The sequence below is a fragment of the Bombina bombina genome, chromosome 12, assembly GCF_027579735.1.
Source record: "Bombina bombina isolate aBomBom1 chromosome 12, aBomBom1.pri, whole genome shotgun sequence".
NCBI lineage: Eukaryota > Metazoa > Chordata > Amphibia > Anura > Bombinatoridae > Bombina > Bombina bombina.
The window spans coordinates 102,666,372-102,693,594 of record NC_069510.1 but is presented as its reverse complement, the minus strand read 5'-3'; the positions used below and the strand labels follow the sequence as shown (position 1 = coordinate 102,693,594).

The 27,223-nt window shown below is 42.5% G+C and overlaps 1 protein-coding gene across 1 annotated transcript in view; it reads right to left on the bottom strand.

The window, feature by feature from the left end:
• HUWE1 (HECT, UBA and WWE domain containing E3 ubiquitin protein ligase 1) overlaps positions 1 to 27,223 on the bottom strand; it is a 689,948-nt gene that overhangs the window by 517,974 nt on the left and 144,751 nt on the right. The gene's annotated exons all lie outside the window — the stretch shown is intronic.

Sequence of the window (27,223 nt, the reverse complement as noted above, 5' to 3'; positions counted from 1 at the left end):
ACGCTGTCCCCTTTTCTCTGTCCAGCGGTATAGTTTCCCTTTTTCCCATAAGAATGTTTCGTTATCTGCCCCGCCCCCTCCGGTCTCTGCTCGTTCCCGGTACTTTTGTAAGGTCGGGTCAGTCTTAGACTGTGCCTCGAAAGCATCTGCGGTGTCCCAGGGTATGGGGCCTAACCTGTCAGGCAAGGTCGGGGTAGGTCTTACCTGTGTCTCCCGCACTGGTGAGAGCTCTCGCTCCGTCCGGGCTTGGGCCCGTGTAGTCACTGGGTCCGCCTCGTTGTTGCATACTGGAGCATAGGCAGAAGTCATGGGGCCCAAATCGTTGCCCAGTAGTACTTCGGCAGGTAAATTATCCATTAGGCCCACGTTCACAGCCCCCTTTCCCGCTCCCCAATCAAGATGCACTTTAGCTGTTGGAATTTTGTACACATCCCCCCCCGCCACTCTAACGGCCACAGTCTGTCCGGATCGCTTGTGCTCTGGCACCAAATGACTCTGTACCAGCGTGATAGTAGCCCCTGTGTCTCGCAATCCCTCGGTAGATCGCCCCTCGAGCCATACCCTCTGCCGATGGTGCTGGCGGTTATCTGAGGCAGCATATACAGGGTCTGCCTCGTGAAGCGGCCCCACATATCCCTCCATAGGGGCCTCTTGGTTAACACAGAGGGCCCGGGCCGGACGATAGGACCCAGAGGGGTAATTGTAATTCCTGGGTGTCTGGTGCGTATTAAGGGGGCAGCTAGCCATGAAATGCCCTGGTTGCTTGCATCGGTGGCAAGTCGGTCTGGGACGCTCAGAGCTGTTATTGGGTGGTCCTGAGTGTCGGACGGGCCCTGTGGGCACCGGGGCTCGGAATTCAGCACGAGGGGGTGCACGGTAAACCTCTCTGGGTTCGACCCGTGCTGGAGCTCGGTAGTTCATGGGTTCGTGAAGACGGGAGTCATAATGTTCATCAGCCAATTTGGCTGCTTCTTCTAAGGTAGAAGGCCGCCTGTCTCGCAGCCATTCCTTCCCTTGCTGTTCCATGCCATTATAAAAATGTTCTAAGAGAAACAATTGTAAAATTTCCTCCCCAGTCACCGCTTTACTTCCGCTCAGCCAGTGATTTGCCGCTCTCCGCATTCGGTGCGCCCATTCCATATGGGTATCGTTAGGCTTCTTTTCCGTGCCCCGAAACTGTCGGCGATACGTGTCCGGAGTTACAGCGTACCGTCGCAACAGTGTCTCCTTAACTAGCTCATACTGTGTCACTTCCTCAGCACCCAGAGTACGAAAGGCTTCCAGGGCTCGCCCGGATAGTTTCCCAGACAATATCGTGGGCCACTCTCTGTTGGGAATCTGGTGCAGGGCACATTGCCTTTCGAAGTCCGCCAAATATTCATCAATCCCTGTCTCGCTCTCTAGGAAGGGTCGAAATGTCGCATAGGGTATCTTGGGCCTCCCAGCATTTTCGACAGGGATGATTACCTGCGGGGCTTCAGCATTGCGGTGTGCATTCGCTAGGTTGAGTTCGTGGGCTCGAGTCTCTCGTATATCCTCGTCCGCCTCCGCCATCAACTGCTGTACCAATTCCATGGAGGGGTTCGGCCCGTATAATGAGAGCCTTTCCCGAACAATCCTGGTTTTTTCGTCACTAATCGTGGTCGGTGTTTCCGCCATTGTGAAGCTCTGATCCAGTTCGGTCAATTCTGCGATCAGCTCTCTCCTCGGCCGGTTGCTGGCGTACCCCCCTCTGCTTTCAAGTAAATCTTTTAGGGTTGTACGCTTCAATTTTTCGTAAGCGCTCTCCATCCGTTCTGTACCTCTCCTAGGAAATCCAGGAAAATCCCGCCGCTGCCGCCAAATGTTACGGTTACCCTTAGTCTCGCTGAGAGATGGACCGCTTAGTAGCCTGGATCCCTATTGCTAAAGAGGGGAGAAGCTGCTTTCCATAGTATTCTATATGAGTCTCGCAAATATAGAATAATCTCCCTTAGCTGCAGTACAGCTAGGATACCCTTCTGCCCACAAAAACGAGTCAACGCTGCGATTGAGGGTCAAACAAGAACTCAGGACTGGGATGCCCAGCCTGCTTTTTATTAAGGTTACATGCACACAGGGCACTCCCAGGGGGAGAGGGGGGGAAGCACAAAATCCCCCATCACACATTTAGATAGAGAGCACTGTCCTTTGACAGGCCACAATAGGATTACAGTACTTAAGATAACAAGTTTACAAGTTCATCTTATCAATTAGCAGTCTGGCTCCAGAGGTGATTAGACAATAGTTTCTAAAAGCTGAAAAAAAAGAGTTAACTCTTTATGAAATGATACTTGTTACGGTTTTCTTGGAGCCCTTCTTAGGCGCTGGCTTGCTGGTTCAGGCATTGCTGCTGGGAAATAAGCTCTTCACAACAAAATAACTAATGCTTCTGTAACATATTATATATATATATATCTCTCTCTCTCTCTATATATATATATATATATATATATATATCTATATATATATATCTATATATATATATATATATATATATATATATATATATATCTCTCTATATATATATATATCTATATATATATATATATATATATATATATATATCTCTACATCTCTCTCTCTCTCTCTCCCCATCTCTCTCTCTCTCTCTCCCCATCTCTCTCTCTCTCTCCCCATCTCTCTCTCTCTCTCTCCCCATCTCTCTCTCTCTCTCTCCCCATCTCTCTCTCTCTCTCTCCCCATCTCTCTCTCTCTCTCTCCCCATCTCTCTCTCTCTCTCTCTCCCCATCTCTCTCTCTCTCTCTCCCCATCTCTCTCTCTCTCTCTCTCCCCATCTCTCTCTCTCTCTCTCCCCATCTCTCTCTCTCTCTCTCCCCATCTCTCTCTCTCTCTCCCCATCTCTCTCTCTCTCCCCATCTCTCTCTCTCTCCCCATCTCTCTCTCTCTCTCCCCATCTCTCTCTCCATCTCTCTCCATCTCTCTCCATCTCTCTCTCCCTCTCTCTCTCTCTCTCCATCTCTCTCCCTCTCTCCATCTCTCTCCCTCTCTCCATCTCTCTCCATCTCTCTCTCTCCATCTCTCTCTCTCTCTCTCCATCTCTCTCTCTCTCCCTCCATCTCTCTCTCTCCATCTCTCCATCTCTCTCTCTCTCTCTCTCTCCCCATCTCTCTCTCTCTACATCTCTCTCTCTCTCTCTATATATATATATATATATATATATATATATATATATATATATATATATATATATATATATATATGAGTCAAAGGGTAAACAGCGCTTATGGAGATTCTTAAAAACTGAATAATATTAAAATCTCGGCAGTGTTGGTGGGTAAAGAAAACAAAAAAAAAAAAAAAAAAAGGGAAGAGAAGTATATGAATATACGTATATATATTAGAGTCTTTGATAGGATATTGGAATCCTAGTGTAATGAAGGCGTAATAGATACCCTTACCAAAAGTTACCTCAATCCTATGAGGTAAGTTTGCCGCATTGGAGGATGTATCTAGTGGTTGAATGAATCCTGGATGTTCTGGTCTGTATAAAATCGCTGCCTCTTGGAGTAGAATGGGATGTGGGTCCCCTTTGTGCTGGTTTCTTTAGGAAACTTCCTGTATTTATTGCCTCTTGGAGCTTGGTTTTCTTGTCTTGGTATGAACTTTAGGATGTCAGAGCAGGTGACGTGGTAACAGGGTACTTATTTCTTTTTTCTTTTCTTATTTTTTCTTCATTTTCCTTAGAGTTGTGTCAGCAGATACAAAACTCACGTCTGTGGTACACAAAGATATTTCCTTCCTTCCTAGTACTGTGTGCATAAAATATTTCCAAGCACGCCACTCACAAATTTCCCTTTTCCGACTCGGAAAAGGAAATATCTTTGTGTACCACAGACGTGAGTTTTGTATCTGCTGACACAACTCTAAGGAAAATGAAGAAAAAATAAGAAAAAAAAAGAAAAAAGAAATAAGTACCCTGTAACCACGTCACCTGCTCTGACATCCTAAAGTTCATACCAAGACAAGAAAACCAAGCTCCAAGAGGCAATAAATACAGGAAGTTTCCTAAAGAAACCAGCACAAAGGGGACCCACATCCCATTCTACTCCAAGAGGCAGCGATTTTATACAGACCAGAACATCCAGGATTCATTCAACCACTAGATACATCCTCCAATGCGGCAAACTTACCTCATAGGATTGAGGTAACTTTTGGTAAGGGTATCTATTACGCCTTCATTACACTAGGATTCCAATATCCTATCAAAGACTCTAATATATATACGTATATTCATATACTTCTCTTCCCTTTTTTTTTTTTTGTTTTTTTTTTTTTTGTTTTCTTTACCCACCAACACTGCCGAGATTTTAATATTATTCAGTTTTTAAGAATCTCCATAAGCGCTGTTTACCCTTTGACTCCTATTTTTCCTATATTGTATAGACTTAGTCTATCATACAATATTTGTACCTTCATAGCTGCTCTATGAGATTTTCATACCTCTGACTAGCGCATTTACTTGAGTAACGCCTGTTTCCACTCACTGACACTGAATGGTAACATTCTACTTAATTCTATATATATATATATATATATATATATATATATATATATATATATATATATATATATATATATATATATATATATATATATATATTGACACCACTATAAAAAAAAAAAAAAATTATAAGAGTGCAAAGTAAGAAGTATAAAAGGAGTGTTGGTTTCCTTAAGCAGATAGTGTATTTGAAAAAACAGAAGGGGGGTAGTTTAGAGTGGCATCCAAAAAAAAGTGTAGGACTGACATATGTTGTTCCTTTCATGTTTTTTTCCCCTGCCCCCCCTTCTCATAAAAACGCTGCCAGGTCAATGTCCCTGTTTAAACCATATGGTTTCCTTGTGTTTAAATGATGGATCCAATATGTTCCCTTTTTCTTAATTGTAAGAGTCTCTCATTTACCCATGTCTGATATCTGTTCGATCACTTTTGTTAATTCGAATGGATTCATTTTATGAAACTCCTCAAAGTGTCTGCCAAGACCACACTCGGAAGTTTCTCCCTCTATGTTTTTAACATGTTCTAAAAGTCTTGTCTTGAGAGTTCTCTTCTTTCTGCCAATATATGCTTTTTTACATTTACATTTAATTTTATATACCACATATTTAGATTTACAGTTCATATAGGTTTGAATTTGTATTTGTTTTGAAATGTTGTTAATAATCCATTTGTTTTCGCTGGTGTGTTTGCAACATTTGCAGTTTTTTCTCCCACACTTGTAGAATCCCTTTACTAATTTTTGGCTAACCTCACTTTGTTTTTGGTTTTTCGTCTTTAGTTTTGTAGGAGCCAAAATATTTTTTCTTGTAGGTTACCAGAGGTTTTTGGGTTAGATCTTTTCCCAGAATAGGATTTTTTTTTTAGGAGGTTCCAGTGTTAAGAATTTTTTCAATCTGTTTCGCACAATTGTATGTAGTAGTAAACCTAGGAGTGTTCCGAGTTTGTTCTTTCTTGTGATTTTTATTTGGTTGCAGGAGCATACTTCTCTCCATGGTTTTTACTTTATTGTAGGCTTCCACAATATATTTTTCTTTGAAACTTTTCTCTCTGAATTTTTCGTTCAAAATTGTGGAGGAAGTTTCGAAGTCATCATTTTCTGTACAGTTTCTTCTAATCCTCTGGAATTGGCCATATGGTATATTTTTAATCCAATTAGGATGATGTCCGCTTTTGGCATGTAGGTATCCGTTGGTGTCAGTTTCTTTTGTAAACAATTTTGTGCATATCTTTTCATCTTTAAACAAAATAATGTCTAAAAAGTGTATTGAGTGTTTATTCCATTATTTTGTGGAGCTTAAATTGAAACTATTAGAGTTGATCATGTCTACGAAGTCGTTAAATATTGTTTGTTCTCCCTTCCAGATAATTAGAATGTTGTCAATGAATCTATACCATTGGATATGTGGAGAGAAAAGATTTTCTTGCCATATCCTCAAATCTTCAAACATCCCCATGTATAAATTTGCAAAGTTTGGGGCAAACTTAGTACCAATGGCTGTACCCATCATTTTTTATGAAGTATTCAGGACTGGATCATATGTACGCGCACAGCTCAGAACAGTGAATAAACTAGAAACTGCAAGCTGGAGAACCCCAAGTATCCTCTTATAATTCTGACAATACGTGCCTGTAATGCCTGAACTAAGAGGCCCTTGGAAGAAATTGATTTAAAGATAAAAGTGTACACAGTGAACAACTTCAGCCAAATGCTTTATTTGCTTCGTTAAAAAGGGACGTGAACCCCAGCCACCAATTAGTAGCTACTTCCCAGTAGTGCATTGCTGCCCTTGAGCCTACATAAGTATGCTTTTCAATAAAGGATAAGAAAAGCATGAAGCAAATTAGATAAGAGGCGAATTGAAAAGATGTTCATAATTACATGCTCTGTCCCTTTAACAATACTGCATGTAAGAGAAAGGTGTGAATTCTGAATTTTTTAGAATTCTTATTAAAAGTGAACACACAAGCATTTCTCTCATTTGCAATGGAAAAAGCAAAGTACATATTGTAGTATTCCCTTACATGCAAATGTATTCTATTACACCACAAAATATAAAATGCACTACCAGTTATACCAAATACTGTGATTCCTCCACAAGTATATATCAGATATGCTAAATACTGTAGTATTCCATCACAAGTAAACTATTCTAGTGCACAACAATATATAAAATTGTCTAAAACTGTGATTGAAAATACTGTAGTAATCGTTAACTGCCAATAGTTCATTGCACAGCTATATTTAATTTAAGTACCAGATTTGCCAAAATGGTAGTATTTACAGACTAAGACAATTTGAGTATTGGATATGCCAAATACTCTAGAATTCCATTACAAGGAAATGCAGTCTATTGCACAGCAAGGTAAAATATTATCCTAACTGTAATGCAAAATACTGTAGTATTCCTTACAAGTAGTCTATTGCACAGCAATATATAATTTGATGTACCAGATATCCAAGCTTCTATTACAAGCAAATGCAGATTACACAGCAATGCAAAAATTGTCCTAACAGTAATTTAAAATACTGTAGCATTCCTGCACAAACAAATCTATTGCACAGCAATATAGCATTAGAAGTACCAGATATTCAAAATACTGTCAAGAGTAGTCTATTGCACAGCAATATAATTATAGTACCAGGTATGCAAAATACTGTGGTATTGCTTCACAAGTTGTATATTATTGCACTGCAATATATACAATTTGACACCCAGCTATGCAAACAACTGTAGACTACCACTGCAGTACTTAGTGTAGCAACAACTGCAATAAAAATAAAACTAGAATGGTCTTAGAAGTCAGGTCTGTCAAGTATGGCTGCAGATACCTTAGAGTGGAAGGAGCCAACACATAAGAAAACACAGAATAAGACAAATCTTTGCAATAAGAATATAACAAAATGTTTCTGAAAATGAGCCTGAGAGTTATGTAGTCTCAAAAAAAAATACAAAAAATTAAAAAAAAATTATGCTTACCTGATAAATTTATTTCCGGGCACGGAGAGTCTGCAACGTAATTCAAATGAGGCAAAGAACACCCCAGCAAAGCTGTTAAGTGTAACTTCCCTTACCCATAATCCCTAGTCATTCAGCTGAAGGAAAACGGAAAAAGAAGAAAACACAAGTGTGAAAAAGGTGCCTGAGGTATACTCAAAAAAACTGCTGAATTAAAATTGAGAGGGCGGGGTCATGGATTCTCCATGCCCGGAAAGAAATTAATGTATCAGATAAGAATACATTTTGTTTTCTTTCCTATGGCATGGAGAGTCCACAATGTCATTCCAATTACTAGTGGGAACCAATACCAAAGAAAGAGAACACGGAATGAACAGGGAGGGAGAAAAAGGCAGGATGACCTAAACAGAAGGCACCACCGCTTGAAGAACCTTTCATCCAAAAGAAATTTGTTTAAAAAAAAAAAAAAAGTATGCAAAGAGGACCATGTTGCCGCCTTGCAAATATGTTACACAGAAGCTTCATTTTTTTTTTTTTTAAAGCCCAAGATGAGGAGACAGCCCTAGTAGAATGAGCCGTAATCCTCTCAGGAGGCTGCTGTCCAGCAGTCTCATAAGCTAAACGAATCACACTTCTTAACCAGAGGGAAAGAGAAGTAGAAATGGCCTGACCCTTTACGCTTTCCAGAGAAATATTGTCAATATATTGTTAACAGTCAGTACATGGATCCATGATTTTCTGACCATAAATTGTAATCTATTCATATGTATATGTAAAAACCATTTACATTGTATTCACACACTCAGAATAAATTGTAAAGAATTTTATTCAGTGAATTTTTTATTCAGCGAATTTTTGATTCAGTCAGGCTTTATATTTGACTCCATTAGGACCCCGCCTCCACACTTGGCGCTCTGATATACTTCTGATAGTTCATAAAACAACAAACAGGGCAGAAGATTTCCCCAAATCCTTAGTAGCTTGTGATTAAAATTTTAGCAACAACAATTTCCTGATTAATGTTTCGATTCGACACCACCTTGGGGAGAAACCCCAATTTTGTACGAAGGACCGTCTTATCTGCATGAAAAATAAGGTACGGGGAATCACACTGCAGAGCTGAAAGCTCAGAAAGTCTGCAAGTGAAAGAAATAGCAAGAACAAAACCTTCAAAGATAATTTTATATCAACAAGATGCATCGGCTCAAACGGAGCCTGCTGCAAAACTTTAAGAACAAGGTTAAGGCTCCAAGTAGGAGCAACAGGTTTAAACACAGGCCTGATTCTGACCAGGGCCTAAACAAAAACTTGAACATCTGGTAATTCTGCCAGACGGTTTGTACAAAAGGATAGACAGAGCAGAAATCTGACCTTTCAGGAGTACTGACTGACGAACCTTTCTCCAGGCCATTCTTCAGGATGGCACCCGACTCCAATAAAAAAACCTTTAGCTTCACACCAAAAAAGAAATGTAAGCCATATTTTAAAGGTAAATCTTACGAGCAACAGGTTTTCGAGCCTGAAGCATAGTATCAATGGCTGCCTCTGAAAAACCGTGTCTAGACAGGACTAGACATTCAAACTCCAAGCAGTTAGCTTCAGAGAATCTAGATTTGGATGGAGGAATGGACCCTGAATTAGAAGGTCCTTCCTCAGAGGTAACCTCCAAGGTGGAAGACATGACATCTTCACCAGATGCGCAAACCAGATCCTGCAAGGCCAGGCAGGAGCTATTAGAATCACAGATGCTCTCTCCTGCTCGATACGAGCAATGACTCGTGGAAGAAGAGCAAAACGGAGGAAACAGGTAAGCTAGCCTGAAATCCCAAGGAACCGCCAGAGCATCTATCAGAACAGCCTGAGGATCTCTTGACCTTGAACCGTACTTTGGAAGCTTGGCGTTTTGATAAGACACCACCATAACCCCCCACCTGAGGGTTATCCTGGAGAACACTTCCGGATGGAGAGCCCACTCCCCGGGATGAAAAGTCTGTCTGCTCAGAAAGTCTGCTTCCCAATTGTCCACTCCTGGAATGTGGATGGCAGATAGGAGACAACCGTGAGCTGCCGCAAACTGCAGAATGCGAGTCACCTACTTCATGGCCAAGGAACTCCGAGTTCCTCCCTGGTGGTTGATGTAAGCCACTGAGGTGATGCTGTCCGACTCAAATCTGATAAACCGGACTGAAGATAATTGAGGCCATGCTATCAAGGCATTGAAGATTGCTCTCAACTCTGATATTTATTGGCAGAGAAGATTCCTCCCGAGTCCACTGACCTTGAGCTTTTAGAGAACCCCAAACTGCTCTCCAGCTCTCCAGGCTGGCGTCCATAGTCACAATCACCCAGGAAGGTCTCAGGAAGCAATTACCTCGAGACAGATTTTCCTGTGAAATCCACCATGAGAGAGAGTCTCGTAAGGGGGTCCAGATTTATCCTCTGTGATAGATCTGAATGGTCTCCGTTCCATTGACGGAGCATGCAAAGCTGCAGCGGTCGCAGATGGAACCAAGCAAAAGGAATTACGTACATGGAAGCCACCATCAGACCAATTACCTCCATGCATTGAGTCACTGATGGACGAAACGCAAACTGGAGGGAAAGGCAAGATGTAAAAAGATTGGACTTTCTGATGTCCGTCAGGAAGATCTTCATGGACAGAGAATCTATGATTGTCCCTAGGAAAATCAATCCTGTAGATGGAACTAGAGAACTCTTTTCCAGATTCACTTTCCACCCGTGGGAACGTAGAAAAAAAAAATCTCTGTATGAGATTTTGCTAGTTGAAAAGAGGATGCCTGAACCAAGATATTGTCTAGAAAAGGCGCCACCGCAATTCCCTGGGATCTGATCACTGCCAATAGAGCTCCCAGAACCTTTGGGAATATTCTGGGTGCTGTGGTAAGACCAAACGGTAGTGCAATAAACTGGAAACGTTTGTCCAGAAAGGCAAACCTTAGAAATTGGTAATAATCCCTGTGAATGGGAATGTGTAAGTATGTGTCCTTCAGGTCTATGGTCGTGATGAACTGACCTTCCTGAACCAATCCTAGACCTTGTTTCTCTAGAGAGACAGGTACAATAACTCCCAGGGAGGATAGGTCCTTTACGCAATTTAAAAAGGCCTCCCTCTTTACCTGGTTTGAGGATAGTCTTGACAGGAGAAATCTGGCCCTTGGAGGGCAAGATTTAAAACCTATTTTGTAACCAAGGGATGCTATGTTCACAGCCCATGGATCTGGGACATCGAGGATCCAAGCATGATGGAAAGAGAAAGTCTGCCCCCCACCTGATCCAAAATCAAATCAGGGGCTGGGCCCTTCATGCTGTTTTAGAGTCAGCGGAAGGCTTTTTGTTTTGGTTTTCCATTGTTCCAGGGCTGGCTGGATTTCCAAGTGGACCTGGATTGGTTTGGAAGAAGAAGAGGAAGACTTCTGTCCTTTAAAGTTGCGAAAGGAACGAAAATTAGAAGTCTGTTGACCCTTCAGTCTAGTCTTCCATCCTGAGGAAGGAAAGATCCTTTTTCATCCGTAATCTCTGAAAAAATCTCCACCAGACCGGGCCCAAAGTTTTACCCTTGTAAGGTTAAGCTAAAAAACAGAATTTATGTTTACCTGATAAATTTCTTTCTCCAACGGTGTGTCCGGTCCACGGCGTCATCCTTACTTGTGGGATATTCTCCTCCCCAACAGGAAATGGCAAAGAGCCCAGCAAAGCTGGTCACATGATCCCTCCTAGGCTCCGCCTACCCCAGTCATTCGACCGACGTTAAGGAGGAATAATAGCATAGGAGAAACCATATGGTACCGTGGTGACTGTAGTTAAAGAAAATAAATTATCAGACCTGATTAAAAAACCAGGGCGGGCCGTGGACCGGACACACCGTTGGAGAAAGAAATTTATCAGGTAAACATAAATTCTGTTTTCTCCAACATAGGTGTGTCCGGTCCACGGCGTCATCCTTACTTGTGGGAACCAATACCAAAGCTTTAGGACACGGATGAAGGGAGGGAGCAAATCAGGTCACCTAAATGGAAGGCACCACGGCTTGCAAAACCTTTCTCCCAAAAATAGCCTCAGAAGAAGCAAAAGTATCAAACTTGTAAAATTTGGTAAAAGTGTGCAGTGAAGACCAAGTCGCTGCCCTACATATCTGATCAACAGAAGCCTCGTTCTTGAAGGCCCATGTGGAAGCCACAGCCCTAGTGGAATGAGCCGTGATTCTTTCGGGAGGCTGCCGTCCGGCAGTCTCGTAAGCCAATCTGATGATGCTTTTAATCCAAAAAGAGAGAGAGGTAGAAGTTGCTTTTTGACCTCTCCTTTTACCTGAATAAACAACAAACAGGGAAGATGTTTGTCTAAAATCCTTTGTAGCATCTAAATAGAATTTTAGAGCGCGAACAACATCCAAATTGTGCAACAAGCGTTCCTTCTTTGAAACTGGTTTCGGACACAGAGAAGGTACGATAATCTCCTGGTTAATGTTTTTGTTAGAAACAACTTTTGGAAGAAAACCAGGTTTAGTACGTAAAACCACCTTATCTGCATGGAACACCAGATAAGGAGGAGAACACTGCAGAGCAGATAATTCTGAAACTCTTCTAGCAGAAGAAATTGCAACTAAAAACAAAACTTTCCAAGATAATAACTTAATATCAACGGAATGTAAGGGTTCAAACGGAACCCCCTGAAGAACTGAAAGAACTAGATTGAGACTCCAAGGAGGAGTCAAAGGTTTGTAAACAGGCTTGATTCTAACCAGAGCCTGAACAAAGGCTTGAACATCTGGCACAGCTGCCAGTTTTTTGTGAAGTAACACCGACAAGGCAGAAATCTGTCCCTTCAGGGAACTTGCCGATAATCCTTTTTCCAATCCTTCTTGAAGGAAGGATAGAATCCTAGGAATCTTAACCTTGTCCCAAGGGAATCCTTTAGATTCACACCAACAGATATATTTTTTCCAAATTTTGTGGTAAATCTTTCTAGTTACAGGCTTTCTGGCCTGAACAAGAGTATCGATAACAGAATCTGAGAAACCTCGCTTCGATAAAATCAAGCGTTCAATCTCCAAGCAGTCAGCTGGAGTGAAACCAGATTCGGATGTTCGAACGGACCCTGAACAAGAAGGTCTCGTCTCAAAGGTAGCTTCCAAGGTGGAGCCGATGACATATTCACCAGATCTGCATACCAAGTCCTGCGTGGCCACGCAGGAGCTATCAAGATCACCGACGCCCTCTCCTGATTGATCCTGGCTACCAGCCTGGGGATGAGAGGAAACGGCGGGAACACATAAGCTAGTTTGAAGGTCCAAGGTGCTACTAGTGCATCCACTAGAGCCGCCTTGGGATCCCTGGATCTGGACCCGTAGCAAGGAACTTTGAAGTTCTGACGAGAGGCCATCAGATCCATGTCTGGAATGCCCCAAAGTTGAGTGACTTGGGCAAAGATTTCCGGATGGAGTTCCCACTCCCCCGGATGCAATGTCTGACGACTCAGAAAATCCGCTTCCCAATTTTCCACTCCCGGGATGTGGATAGCAGACAGGTGGCAGGAGTGAGACTCCGCCCATAGAATAATCTTGGTCACTTCTTCCATCGCTAGGGAACTCCTTGTTCCCCCCTGATGGTTGATGTACGCAACAGTCGTCATGTTGTCTGATTGAAACCGTATGAACTTGGTCCTCGCTAGCTGAGGCCAAGCCTTGAGAGCATTGAATATCGCTCTCAGTTCCAGAATATTTATCGGTAGAAGAGATTCTTCCCGAGACCAAAGACCCTGAGCTTTCAGGGATCCCCAGACCGCGCCCCAGCCCATCAGACTGGCGTCGGTCGTGACAATGACCCACTCTGGTCTGTGGAATGTCATCCCTCGTGACAGGTTGTCCAGGGACAGCCACCAACGGAGTGAGTCTCTGGTCCTCTGATTTACTTGTATCTTTGGAGACAAGTCTGTATAGTCCCCATTCCACTGACTGAGCATGCACAGTTGTAATGGTCTTAGATGAATGCGCGCAAAAGGAACTATGTCCATTGTCGCTACCATCAACCCGATCACTTCCATGCACTGAGCTACGGAAGGAAGAGGAACGGAATGAAGTATTCGACAAGAGTCCAGAAGCTTTGTCTTTCTGGCCTCTGTTAGAAAAATCCTCATTTCTGAGGAGTCTATAATTGTTCCCAAGAAGGGAACCCTTGTTGACGGGGATAGAGAACTCTTTTCCACGTTCACTTTCCAGCCGTGCGATCTGAGAAAGGCCAGGACGATGTCCGTGTGAGCCTTTGCTCGAGGGAGGGACGACGCTTGAATCAGAATGTCGTCCAGGTAAGGTACAACTGCAATGCCCCTTGGTCTTAGCACAGCTAGAAGGGACCCTAGTACCTTTGTGAAAATCCTTGGAGCAGTGGCTAATCCGAAAGGAAGCGCCACGAACTGGTAATGTTTGTCCAGGAATGCAAACCTTAGGAACCGATGATGTTCCTTGTGGATAGGAATATGTAGATACGCATCCTTTAAATCCACCGTGGTCATGAATTGACCTTCCTGGATGGAAGGAAGGATAGTTCGAATGGTTTCCATCTTGAAAGATGGGACCTTGAGAAATTTGTTTAAGATCTTGAGATCTAGGATTGGTCTGAACGTTCCCTCTTTTTTGGGAACTATGAACAGATTGGAGTAGAACCCCATCCCTTGTTCTCTCAATGGAACAGGATGAATCACTCCCATTTTTAACAGGTCTTCTACACAATGTAAGAACGCCTGTCTTTTTATGTGGTCTGAAGACAACTGAGACCTGTGGAACCTTCCCCTTGGGGGAAGTCCCTTGAATTCCAGAAGATAACCCTGGGAGACTATTTCTAGCGCCCAAGGATCCAGAACATCTCTTGCCCAAGCCTGAGCGAAGAGAGAGAGTCTGCCCCCCACCAGATCCGGTCCCGGATCGGGGGCCGATATTTCATGCTGTCTTGGTAGCAGTGGCAGGTTTCTTTGCCTGCTTTCCCTTGTTCCAGCCTTGCATTGGTCTCCAAGCTGGCTTGGCCTGAGAAGTATTACCCTCTTGCTTAGAGGACGTAGCACCTTGGGCTGGTCCGTTTTTACGAAAGGGACGAAAATTAGGTCTATTTTTTGCCTTGAAAGGCCGATCCTGAGGAAGGGCATGGCCCTTACCCCCAGTGATATCAGAGATAATCTCTTTCAAGTCAGGACCAAACAGCGTTTTCCCCTTGAAAGGAATGTTTAGTAGCTTGTTCTTGGAAGACGCATCAGCCGACCAAGATTTCAACCAAAGCGCTCTGCGCGCCACAATAGCAAACCCAGAATTCTTAGCCGCTAACTTAGCCAATTGCAAAGAGGCGTCTAGAGTGAAAGAATTAGCCAATTTGAGAGCATTGACTCTGTCCATAATCTCCTCATAAGGAGGAGAGTCACTATCGAGCACCTTAATCAGTTCATCAAACCAGAAATATGCGGCTGTAGTGACAGGGACAATGCATGAAATGGGTTGTAGAAGGTAACCCTGCTGAACAACTCTAAGCCATCTCCGTGGAGATGTTGCCTGTACAACGGCAAAGAGAATGACTGGGGTAGGCGGAGCCTAGGAGGGATCATGTGACCAGCTTTGCTGGGCTCTTTGCCATTTCCTGTTGGGGAGGAGAATATCCCACAAGTAAGGATGACGCCGTGGACCGGACACACCTATGTTGGAGAAAGATTGGCCTTTGAACAAACATCAGTTGACCAAGATTTTGACACCAGAGCTCTGCAAGCTAAAATAGTGAAACTAGACATCTTAGCTCCCAGTCTAATTACCTGCATGTTTACATCACAGATAAAGGTATTAGCCAGTTTAAGAGCTTTGATCCTGTCTTGGATCTTATCTACCGTAGTCTCTTCTGAAATCAGATCAGACAAGGCATAGCACCAATAAGATGCCGCTCCCGCAACAGTGGCAATACTTGCTGCAGGTTGCCACGGTAATCCTTGATGGATATACATCTTTTTTAAAGTAAGCCTCAAGCTTCTTATCCATTGGATCCTTAAAAGAACAACTATCCTCTACACAAATGATAGTTCTTTTAGCTAGAGTAGAGATGGCTCCCTCTACTTTAGGCACAGTGTGCCATGAATCCCGAATGGAGTCCGCAACAGGAAACATCTTTCTAAAAACAGGGGAAGGGGAAAATGGAACCCCAGGTTTATCCCATTCCTTTGCAATAATTTCAGGCATCTTGTCTGGAACAGGAAAAACATCCTCAGACGTTGGAGAATCAAACTATTATTAAGGTTTAGAGGACTTCTTAGGGTTGACAGCAACCGAAGGTTCAGAATCATCCAAAGTAGCTAGAACTTCCTTCAGAAGCAACCAAAGATGTTCAAGATTGAAACGGAAATAACGTCTTCAGATTCAGAAGCTTTTCCTACCATAGTGTCAGATTCTGAAATCTCCCCTTCAGAGGCTACCAAAGTATCTGCCTCACATGACATGAGAAACTTTGACCAGCGCAGATTTAGAGGGGTCAGAAACCTTACTAGCAGACAAATATCTAGACTTCCTCTTGCGTTTACCCTGAGGAAAGGCAGACAATGCCACAGATACTGCAGACGTTATCTGTGCAGCAAAATCTCCTGGTACATAAACACCCCCAGGAGGTTGTGAGGAAACAGAAGGCACAGGGCTACAAACCACTAAGGCTTGGGACATTTGAGGAGAAAGCTGAGGCATACTACGCACAGCATCATCCTGAGAGATACTTGGCTCAGAGGGAAGTAACTGTCTTTGCTAAGCAAGTGGAAAAGAATTGCATAGGAAGGACAATTTGGGCCTCTAAACAAAGCAAGCACTTATCCATATTAATAATTTGCTCCTGTTCAGGGTCCATAGCTAAAGAATCAGGTCCCACAACAAATTTTTTATGAGGGAGTAACTTATTCCAATATATAATAGACCAGAGACCTAAATATAAAATACTGTCTCCAAAAATAAGAAAACCTCAGACCCTGAGCCTCCTACCATTACTTTACAGGTTCACACACACTGAAGAACCGGATAGAAAATCCCACTAGTAAGAGGAAAATCAGTCTCCTCTATAGGTGAACTCTGATCCAACAAGGCGCAGCAGAGCAGACACTGACAGAAAATGCCACTACGTAAAACCGCAAGTGCGGATGTCACGTGATCGGCCTGAAATGAAGTGCGCAACAAAAGAAAAGTGCGCAAAATAGAAAACGGCTGCTAAACTGAAAAATTTTTAAAAGCTAGACTCAACTCTGATAGCCCCAATAAAATAAAGGAAAATATCCCTTATTTCCCTCAGCCACGTTATCTCCTGCCCCTTGAGAGCATTAACCCCTTCAGTGTCTTCTGAGATAAAAAGTTTTAAACACACAATAGGTACACTTTTTATTTTTCAAACACCATAGTGCTAATAAAGCTGCCCAAAACCATTATCCTTAACAATTAGGAAAATATATTGTCCAAAAATCGATCCAGTTGAGGGTTAACCTCAGAAATGCTGACCTTCAGTACCTAGATGGCAAAGAGCATTTACCTGGACCCAGCTGCCGGGCAGAAAACAGCTACTAAGGTGTGACCGGTAGTTCTCCCCGTCAGTGACCTGTAGTAACTATCAATCTCGAGCGCTAGAAAGTTATCGGAGCTAGGGTTTTCTTTCTAATGACACGATGATTCCACAAATCATCATTAATTACTTTTGGAAATACCACTCCTGGCCAGCAGGAGGCCGCAAAGAGCACCACAGCAAAGCTGTTAAATATCACTTCCCTTCCCACAACCCCCAGTCATTCAACCGAAGGAAAAAGAGAAAAGAAGTAACACAAGGTGCAAAGGTGCCTGAGGTTTTAAAAACAAAAAAAAGACTGTCTGAATAAACAGGACGGGCCGTGGACTCTGTGTCAAGAAATAAATTTATCAGGTAAGCATAAATTTTGTTTTCTTTCTAATGACACAAGCAGTCCACGGATCATCATTAATTACTGTTGGGAATCAATACCCAAGCTAGAGTACACAGATAAGGGAGGGTAAGACAGGCATCACCACTTGAAGAACCCTTCTACCAGAAACAAAAAAAGCAGCCAAGATCAACTACCAATCTTGCCTTGCAATGCTGAACCACAAAAGCTTTTTTCTTGAAAACCCAAGAAGCAGATACAGCCCTAAAGAAAAGAGATGTAATTCTCTCAAGAGGCTGCTATCCAGCAGTCTCATAACCAAACAAAGTATACTTCCAACCAAAGGAAAAAAAGATGTAACTGTCCCAAAGAAACAAACAGCCAACTGGCAAAAATCCTTAGTCGCCTGTAGACTGAAATTAACAACACGCACAACATCCAAGTTGTGCCACTAACGTTCCGTATGATAAAAAGGATTAGGACATAGACAAGGAACAACTCCCTATGAAGAAACACCTTATCTGAAAGATAAAGCAAAACACACTGCCAAGTTGATAATTCCGAGACTCTCCTAGCAGAGGAAAGCCTTCTGAAATAACACTAAATATCTATTGAAATTACTGCAAAACCTTAAAAACAAGGTTAAGAACAAAGTTAATGCTCCAAGGGGAGCAACAGCCTTAAGGAGGCTTGAGTCTGACCAGGCCTGACAAGGATTGCACAGCTGGCACGACCGCAAGACACTTATGTAGCAAATAGACTATGCAGAAAACTGACCCTTCAGGGTACTGACAGACCCTTTCCAGAGATCCTAGAGATAGGCAAAATTCTAGGAATCCTGACTCCACTCAAAGAGAAGCCCTTGGCTTCACACCAATAAGGATAAGTACGCCATAGTCTATTGCAATCACCTCGAAAACATGCCTGCAAGCCTGACCCATGATCTCAAGGACTGGCTCAGAAACCCCCACGCTTAAACAAAACCAGGCGTTCAAGACCAAGCAGGCATCATCTGAGAAACTAGATTTAGATGAAGAAGGGACCCCGGCTCAGAAGGTCCTCCCTCAGGTACAGTCACCAAAGTGGAGACATTATCAGGTGGTCTGCATACCAGATCCTGCGAGGCCACACAAAGGCTAATAGAATCCTCGCCACTCACTCCTCTTGAATACGAGCAAGGACTCGTGAAGGAGAACAAAGTAAACAGGCATGACAGACTATAATCCTAGAAAAAAAGCGCCAGAACATCTATCAGGGCTGTCAGTGGATAACTTGACAATGAAACGCACCTTGGAAACTAGGCGTTCTGCCGAAAAAGCCCTCAGAAACCAACTCTGGACCCCATTTGAGGATTTACCTAGAGAATACTTTCAGAAGAAGAATCCACTAACCTGGAGGAAATATCTGTCTGTTCAGAAGACCGACTCTCAAATGCCTGGAGAGAGGATGACAGACCGCAATTGTGAGATTCCGCCCACTAAACAATTCAAGTTACCTTCTATATGGCAAAGAAAACCTTAGATCCTCCCAGTTGGTTGAAATAAACCATCGAGGTGACATTCCCCGACTGGAACCAAACTAAGAAACGACTGAGGCCAAGCTATCAGAGCATTGAAGATCGCTCTCTACTTCAGATATTAAAGGAGGAGACACTTCCGAATCTGTAATCTTAATGAGACCCAGACCGCATATCAACCCAGCAGGTTGGCATCCATGCTCACATTAACCCGGAATATCTCCAGAAGCGCAAAAACAAGAATGATGTCCCATAGAAATCATTAGACCAATTCTCTCCTAAATCGAATCACTGAAAAGTGAAGGAGATTCAGCTGCAGTTAGATCCGAACTCCGAACCTACTGGTTGTAAAGAGTTAAGCCTGAAAACAAAAACTTACTGTTGGCTAGACAGCAGCCTGCAGAGAAAGGAAAAAAGGAAAAAATCCTAGATATCCAACCTCTGTTAGAAAACCTAAATAGAGATTCATAAAAATCCACCTCTTCAATTCCCATGAGAAAGGGTGGACAAAATCTCTTGAAAAAAAGATAGGACGACACCTGAACACTATATATGTGTGTGTGTGTGTATGTATGATGAAACTCATAAGCTAGAGAATAAACACACAGCCCTCCGGTCTATGTTCTTATGAACAGACCCACCAGAACCAAAAGAAGGTCAGTACCAGAGAAAACTTGAGGTAAATACCCAGATCACGTTCCCAAACAGGGGCTGGAACTCTCACTCCCCGCGAGGAACGTCCTGAATCCTGTTCAAGGAATTTTTCTCATCGTACCTGAATTTCAGAAATCGTAGATTGGATTCCAAACTCTACTAAGGAAGAAAAGGAAAACTTTCCCTTAGACCTTTAGACCTACTCCAGAATAGTCTGTAAGTCAGGGATTGTTCTTCCAAAACAAGTTCAAAGAAGGACGCATCCTTGAAAGGAAAACGCCAAAAGCATGATTCTGGATGAAAAAATAGAACCTGCAACTGCAGCCCTATAAGGCTTATAAAGCCTAGGCTAAACCACTAAGCCCGAGGTAGGCTTCCCAGCTGACAAAAACAGTCATAACAGTCCACGGCTCGCACCGCATGCTTAATCATACAAGTGATTGCTCTAAATAAACAAACCTCCCACTTATCTATGGATCCGTAACGGGGCAGGTACCCTCTAAAGGGATCAAAGATTTCTGCGCCATAGTAACGAGGCCCCTCTCTACCTTAGGCACCGTGCATTTTAATGGAGACAGCGACAAAAAGATCCTTGAAAAGACTCAAGACAGGGAGAAAAGAAAATGTATGCTTACCTGATAAATTTGTTTCTTTTTAGACATGAGTCCACTGATTTCATCCTTACTTGTGGGATTACGCCTCCTGGTAAGCAGGAGGAGGCAAAGAGCACCACAGCAGAGCTGTATATATAGCTCTTCCCTTCCCTCCCACTCCAGTCATTCTACCAAAGTTGGGAAGAGAAAGGAAAAGCCAAGGTGCAGGTGTCTGAAGTTTACAAAAATTAATAACCTGTCTCATAGAACAGGACGGGCCGTGGACTCATCGTGTCTAAAAAGAAACAAATTTATCAGGTAAGAATAAATTTTATTTTATTTTTAAAGACACGATGAGTCCACGGATTTCATCCTTACTTGTGGGATACAATACCAAAGCTAGAGTACACGGATGAAAAGGGAGGGACAAGACAGGGAACCTAAACGAAAGGCACCACTGCTTGAAGAACCCATCTCCAAAAAAAACAGCCTCAGCCGAAACAAAAGTATCAAATTTCTAAAATTTAGAAAAAGTGTAAAGAGAGAACCAAGTTGCAGCCTTGCAAATCTGTTCAACAGAAGCATCATTTTTGAATGCCCATGAGGAAGCAACAATCCTGGTGGAATGAGCCGTAACTCTGTTTGGATGCTGCTGTCCAGCAGTCTCATATGCAAAACGGATGATACTCTTCAGTCAAAAAGAAAGAGGTAGCCGTAGCTTTCTGACCCTTATGTTATCCAGAAAAAATGACAAATAGAGAAGACGATTGACGAAGTCATTAGGCGCTTGTAAGTAAAATTATAAAGCACAGACTACGTCCAAATTGTGCAAAAGATGTTCCTTCTGAGAAGGATTAGGACACAAGAAAGGAACAACAATCTCCAGATTAAAGTTTCTGTCTGAAACAATCTTCGGTAGAAAACCTAGAATAGTACATAAAACTACCTTATCCGAATGGAAAATAAGAATAAAACTTCCAAGATAACAACTTAATAGCTAAGGAATGCATAGGCTCAAATGGAGCCCCTTGACCTTAAAAACTAAATTCAGACTCCATGGAGGAGTAACTGTTCTGAACACAGGCTTGACCCTAACCAAGGCGTGACAAAAGATTGCACATCTGGAACATCTGCCAGACGTTTGTGTAACAAAATAGACCAGGCAGAAATTAGATCACTTAAGGAACTTGTCAACAAAAACCTCTCTCCAAACCCTCGTGGAGAAAGACAAAAATTCTGAGAATCCAACTCTACTCCATGAGTAGCTCTTGGACTCACGCCAATAAAGATAGATACGCCATATCTTATGGTAAATCCTTCTAGTTACAGGCTTACGAACCTGCATCATGGTCTCTATGACCGAATCAGAAAAACCCTCGCTTGGATAGGATTAACCGTACAAACTCCAAGCAATCGGCTTCAGAGAAACTAGATTTAGGGTGAAGGAAATGTCCTTGAATGAGAAGGTCCCTCAATGAAAGTCTCCAAGGTGGCAGAGATGACCCCACTGGAGAACTATGTTAGAGAACACTTCCGGATGGAGTTCCCACTCCCTTGGAGAAAAAAAAAAGTCTACCTGCTCAGGAAATCCGCCTCCCAATTGTCCACCCCTGGGATGTGGATCGCCGATAGGTAACCAAAATGGACTACTGCCCACTAGATTATTTTGACTACCTCTATCATCGCTAAAGAACTCCTCGTTCCTTCCAGATGATAGATGCAAGCTTGAAAATTAAGCTGACCGACTAGAACCTAATAAAACTGGACCGTGACTAACCGAGTCCAGTCCAGAAGAGCATTGTAGATCTCTATCAGCTATAGGATATTTATAGAAAGAACAGACTCTGACAGACTTCAAACTCCCTGAGTCTCCAGGGAACTCCAGACTGCTCCCCACCCCAGAAGGCTGGTGTCTTGTTACAATCACTCAAGATGGTCTGCGAAAGCAAGACCCCTGGGAGAGATGATCCAGAGACAACCACCATTGAAGAGAGCTCTTCGTCTCCTGATCCAGAATTATCCGAGAAGACAAGTCTGCCTAATTCCAGTCCAATTGCCTGAGCATGTTTAGCTGCAGAGGTCTGAGATGGAACCGCGTAAACATGATGTCCAAAGTCGCCACCATCAGCCCAATTACCTCCATGTCCTGAGCCCCTGAAGGCCAAGGAGTGGACTGAAGGATTATACAAGTATCGATAAACTGAGTTTCTGACCTCTGTCAGAAAAATCTTCATTGATACGTAATTTAACATGATTCCCCAGAAAGCTACCCTTGTGCTTGGGACTAAGGAACACTTTTCCAAATATACCCTTCATCCATGAGATCACGGGAATGGAAACACCATGTCCTTGAAAAATCTTACTTGCTATAAGGAAGGTGCCTGGACTAGGATGTCGTCCAGATAGGGTGCCACTGCAATGTCCCGAACCGAAGCACCGCCAACAGCGATCCCGGAGCCTTTATGAGAACTGAGAGCTGTGGAAAGACCCAAAGGAAAAACCACAAACTGAAAGCGTTTGTCTATAAAGACAAACCTTAGAATTTGAGATGATTGTCGAGAATGGCACATGAAAGTATGTGTCCTTTAAATCCACTGATGTCATTAATTGACCCTTATGGATCAAGGAAAGAAAGAAACGAATAGTTTCCATCTTGAAGGACGGTCGACTGAAATTTTTTAGTAGACTCTTGAGATCTTAAAAGTTGTCTGAAGGTTCCCTCCTCCTTTAGGACCACAACCCGTTTGGGTTAAGAAACCCAGAACCTGTACCTATATTGGAACTGAAACAATCACTCCTAGATGTGAGAGGTCTCCTACGCAGTGTAAGAACGCCTCTCTTTTTGTCTGATCTGCAGATAATCTTGAAAACAGAAACCTGCCTCTGTGAGGAAAACTTTTGAACTCAAATTTGTATCCCTGGGACACTATTTGCTATTGCTCAGGGATCCTGAACATCTCAAACCCAAGCGAAGACAGAAAGTTTGCCCCCTACAAGTTCCGATCCCGGATCGGGGGCATGTCCTTCATGCTGTCTGATTCAGCAGGCTATTTGGATCTTTTTTTTTTTATAACACTTTAAAAATTCAAAAGAGAATATTTCCATCCAGCCAGGTCCCAACAGACTTCTCCTTGTAAGGAATCACTAAAATCTTAGACAAAGAGCATATGTTCATAGAACCAAGCTCTAACCATAAAATCCTGAGAGCTGGAACAGAGCAAACTATGCTCCCAGTTTGAGAAGTTGAAGAATTTGAAATAAAGGAATTAGCCATCTTGAAAGCTTTTAATCCTGTCCTGGGTTTTATCCAGGGAAGCTTCTGACTTAATAGCATCAAACCAACCACCATCGCACTAGTGACGGTATACAAGTGCACACCAGGTTGCCATTGGAAGCCCTTGAGTACCTCCCACTTGTAATCTTTGTCCAAAGGACCTATCCTAAGCTGAAACTACTCCGTCCCCCCTAGGAAATGTGTTTCCAGCCTCCTTATGCCGAGTCGGCGATGGGAAACAGATTTGGAAATATATGGAATGTGTCCATCTTTTTTTTGTAAAATGTATGTACATATGTGGTACTTGTAAAGCACGGCAAATCACCCGTAAACGTAAGGGTCTCAATGCGCTACTCATTTTATCAACCTTGGAAAAATGAAAGGCTGAGTGTTGCAACCCTTAGGGTGCCACCGACCTCAGCCACAGTGCCTTAGCATGCTGAGCTATCTGTCCAGTAATTCACTGGACGCACTAGTATTAGTTATACCGGAAATGTCTGGACGTACTATGTTGGGGTCGCCCAGGCTAGATAAACTCCTCAAGTAACAATTCAGTCTGAGAATTCTCTCACAGTATCTTCCCCTCATCAGTAACATGGAAGAACCATTACGAGAAAAAAAAATACTGAAAAATTTCCTCTAGCAATGTTTTCTACCTCGTGAGAAAACCATATAATACATCATTACTCCGAGTGGAGTGCAAAAGGAAGCGCAGGGCACTGCATGTGGGCCAAAAAATGTAGTGGGACACTATAGGAGAATTTTGTGGCATAAAAAATGTTACTGTCTCTTTAATCGTAAAAGTAACTTATGGTTGTGTGTCTTTATGTCCTCCTAAGATACAAAGGAGGAATGAACAAATAGACAGCTGAAAATTCTTTAATAAAATTTTCACATAAAAGCCGTTACTGTCTCTTTAAATCTTAAAAGTAACTATTTTGTGTGCTTTTATTCCATCCGAAGTCCATAAAGGATTAGGTAAACCATAAACAGCTGCAAGTCTGTAATAGAATTCACACATAAAAATTGTTACCATCTCTTTAAATCTTAAAGTAACTTTATTTTTGTATGCTTTTGTGCCATCCAAATCATAACGGAAATAAAGAAAAAACTGAAACTCCTTTAATAAAATTAACAGCTAAACAAACGTTACTGTTACTTTAAATTATAAGCTGCAACTCTATTTGTATGTGCAGAAAAAAACTAGAATAGTACGTAAGAATCATGTCCCCTACGTACATCTCGTATAAACCTTGCTGAGGTGAGCATCAGAACTTCATGCATAAATGTAACCTCACATAATTCACAAGCAGATCCGGAGTCACCCAACGACAGCACTAAGTATTGTGCTAGGAGAGGAAAACCGCCAACCCTCCGATGAACGGAAGGAAAATAGCAAGTGCAGTCTCAGTCGGACATAACTCCTCCCTTGTGGGCGTGAAACACACAATCCCTTAATCTGCCGAGAGATAGAAAATTGCACTCCAAAAACGGCGCCAAACATAACCCCGCCCGTCGTGGGCGTTCCACACGCCTCTCCCGGTCGCCATTACTATTTTCAGAATTAGTACTCTGGGAGGTCTGAACCTTACATTTAAAGCCTGGGGGCAAAGTACATTACCATATACAAAACAATCACACTCCCTGAGCCCTCTTGTAGTCAGCTCGGTAGTCCGCTTGGTCAAAAAAAATAAACACATTAACTGAGTAATGTGAAGTCTGCTGCGTGATTGAATCTATACAAAACCCCAGAGAAGCCACCTTCCAATCTCCTCAGCCCCAGTGCCTGCAAAGAAAATGCTGTCACAGAATCCTCCCTTTAGATATATGTAGGAGTTTTTATGTCCCAAAAAAGTGCTACTTCCTCTGTCCTGAATCTTTTTTCAGACCCAGAATAAAAAAAGTCAGCACTTAACTTTGAATTCTGCCCGACAGTAGGGCAGCTCAGCAGGTTTAAGAGGTCCGCTTCCTCCCATAGCCCTGTGGAAAACCATAAAGCCCGAGTTAATGTTGCTTAGGCTGATAGGAGAGACCACCAAAAGCTCTACTGTAGAGACTGATATGGACTACAGCTACACCCTAGAACAAAGCAGCACTCTCTGGCACTACTTTAAAAATAATAAACTCTTAATTGAAGAATCTATAACTAACATCTCACTTTACCTCTTCCTATCACTAACACAGGCAAAGAGAATGACTGGAGTGGGAGGGAAGGGAAGAGCTATATATACAGCTCTGCTGTGGTGCTCTTTGCCTCCTCCTGCTGACCAGGAGGCGTAAGCCGACAAGGATGAAATCTGTGGACTCATTGTGTCTTTAAAAAGAAAGATCTTAAGATAGCTTAACCTATTCCTGTGAGAATATCCAAGTTACACCTAGAAAAGGCTTCCTCAAGGAAGGAACATCATATAAATGATAAAGTTCACAAAACTCTTCAAGGTTGACAAAGACAGGGGTATCGATGTCGTCCAAGTAGTCACCTCCTTTAACAGTACACGAGGTGTGCAAGCACACATATGAAGGAAAAACTTCAGCATCAGATGAAGGAATTATACTGCCTACATCTGAGATTTTTAATCACAGAAGTTACCAGCGAATTCTCCTCACCTGACTTAGGAGAGAGAGAGAGAGCAACCAGTGTAGCAGATGAGAAGCAGAAACCTTATTAGCCAAATATTCAAATGTCCTTTTGCATCTTTTCTGAAGAAAGGAAAACACAGAGAAAGCCGCAGATATCGCAGAGGATATATATAGGCAAATACACTTCTCTAATAGATTGAGAGGAACCACAGGGCACTGTATGTGACACCAAAGAGGTTTGTGACACTTGAGAAGACTGTGGCATTGCCTAAACAGCACCATCCCGGGAGACATGAGACTCAACAAGTAACAACTGATCTGTATTTCAGAAGGCAAGACATTAGATAACACAAAATATTTGTCCTGAAGGATATGATGCTCTAAACAAATAAGACATAAATGTTCTTTCATATTATGGTCCACCAGCGCCAATAACATATTGGAAGTCTGGGTAGATACTCCAGGAAGTATACCACTAACCATAGTGGATAAAAATTATAAAATGACATGTCTATTAAGGAAGCAACATATAGGAACAGCAAGGTTGACTTCTGAATATAATTGGCATGTCTACAAAAGTCTCCAGCTCCTAAAAAGGAATGCTCACTACACAGAATGGATATTAAAATATGTGTACTGTCACTTTAAGAGCAAAAATACCATTACTTTCATAACCCCTTCACGGAACCCGCTTTTAGAATGAGGGGACAAGTAAGTCAGAGGCAGGGAAAGCAGATCTCATACATTATAGGGCTTTATTGAACTTCAAAGCAGGAGTAGAATTGAATCCACAATATCGGTAACGTTTTCTGTAAACAGAAAGCATGCAGCACCTCATCTAGGGAGAATGTGAAAAACAAAAAACAACTCTGTAGGGATCACATCGCTAAGATTAGACTTCCTAAATGATTAATCTGTTAGTAATGCGCCGCTTGAAAGACACTCCCCCCTGCAAACGGAAGCAACGATCAACAAAATTGTGCAGATAGAAACAGAATGCGCCCTCAGACTTATCTGAATTCCCGCCATTGAAATCGCTCTACATACAGAGCAGCAGCAATAAAAGAGACAGCCCTTGTACACAGTCCTTGTATACGAGTCTCCAACCTCATTAAATAAAGGAAGCCATTAAGGAGACCTATGCCCTCTCGGCTATGTAACTTCCAAGCAAGCTCAATAACCTAAAAGAAGCCCTCCATT